The 1,399-nt window shown below is 25.2% G+C and overlaps 1 long non-coding RNA gene across 1 annotated transcript; it reads right to left on the bottom strand.

Moving 5' to 3' along the window:
* Window positions 1-252: 252 nt before the first annotated feature.
* Window positions 253-923, bottom strand: LOC131612522 (uncharacterized). The gene is made up of 2 exons (XR_009287404.1): window positions 632-923; window positions 253-532 (listed from the first exon to the last, which is right to left on the bottom strand). It is a non-coding gene; the product is annotated as an uncharacterized LOC131612522 (long non-coding RNA).
* Window positions 924-1,399: the final 476 nt, after the last annotated feature.

Here is a 1,399-nt window from a genome sequence, read left to right as displayed (position 1 = left end):
ACCAATAATTAATAAGGATATTTTAATAAAATTATTATTCTCTATTTCATTTATTATATTTTTCTAATTTTTATAAAAATATCAAATATGACACTTATTTTAAGACATAGAATAATAGTGAAGTAAATTGAAGAGTGAGAAAATCCAAAGCCTAAAACTATTATGAACAAAATACTATAAAATAATGGCTTTAAATTTACACAATAACTATTTTCAACATGAATATTAAAAATATTATAATAAACGATAAAATTGCAAAGGAAAATTGGTGCTTAAATTGAAGGCCATGGTGCTATCTTCAAAACTAGAGAAGAAGATAGTTTATATATAATATTTTTTAACACCTAATTGTATTTCATTTAACATCAATCTAGATACAACCCATAACTACAAGGTCCATGAAATTCGAAAAAATAAACTAAATATACATTAAATTATAATGAAATACACTTACACAAGTTATAAAAACACACAGGTATCAATGGATGGTCGCATTCACAATCGGCACTAGCAATACAATCATCTCCCTCCACTATATTGAAAAAAGAAAATAAAAATAAGCATTATTAAAATAGGATAGAATATTATATATAAAGTAAAGAAAGAAATTTAAAAAGAAAAAATGGCTAACTTTTTGCTTTCACGGTGATAAGAAATAAGGAGAAACTGATAATCATAACATAAGAAAACTTGACAATTTTAGCCATATTTTGCATCCTCAACAAATGTATCAATTACTTGTCACTTTATGATTTATATATTTAATGTTCTACTTACACCACTTATATAGTGTTTAACTCAGTTTGATTTTCTTTTTTAAACGTAGCCCTTGTTAAGTAGTAAAAATTAATATATTAGATGTGTTTTGAGTAGATCAATATGTTTTTTTTTTATCGATCATAAAAATTCATTGTCATTTTTAATCAGTTTTTAAAAACTATTTTATAACCTTTCATTTTAATCAAGAGAAATAAAAAATCCGAGTGTTCTTTTAAAATATTTTAAATGTCTCTTAAGTATATCAATGTGTTATGATGGACTCTTTAGACAGCTTAATAAGTAGTTCACATTAAAAACTTATCAATCATAAAAATTTACAATTTTTTATTAGGCCCAATAAGAATATTAGGCCCACGAAAAATATTATTATTATTATTATTATTTGGATTAAGTTGAATAAAAAGAAATATTAGGTTTTGGTTGTTAGAAAACAAAGGAAAAGTTTTGTAGGAAGAAAAATAAGGATTGGGAGGAGAAAAAGAGATCGTGGAAAAGTTGTTGCGAAGAAAAAGGGCAAAGAGGTAAAGTACAAAGATTCGACCAGTGGAATAGAGCGATCTTCAATCCAAGGTAAGGGTGGAGTTTTTGCTCTATAACCGGGTATATGATGAATAGTATG

Source organism: Vicia villosa, linkage group LG6 (assembly GCF_029867415.1).
Source record: "Vicia villosa cultivar HV-30 ecotype Madison, WI linkage group LG6, Vvil1.0, whole genome shotgun sequence".
NCBI classification, from domain to species: Eukaryota; Viridiplantae; Streptophyta; class Magnoliopsida; order Fabales; family Fabaceae; genus Vicia; species Vicia villosa.
The sequence above is the reverse complement of the archived record's forward strand: the minus strand, read 5'-3'. Positions and strand labels throughout refer to the sequence as shown.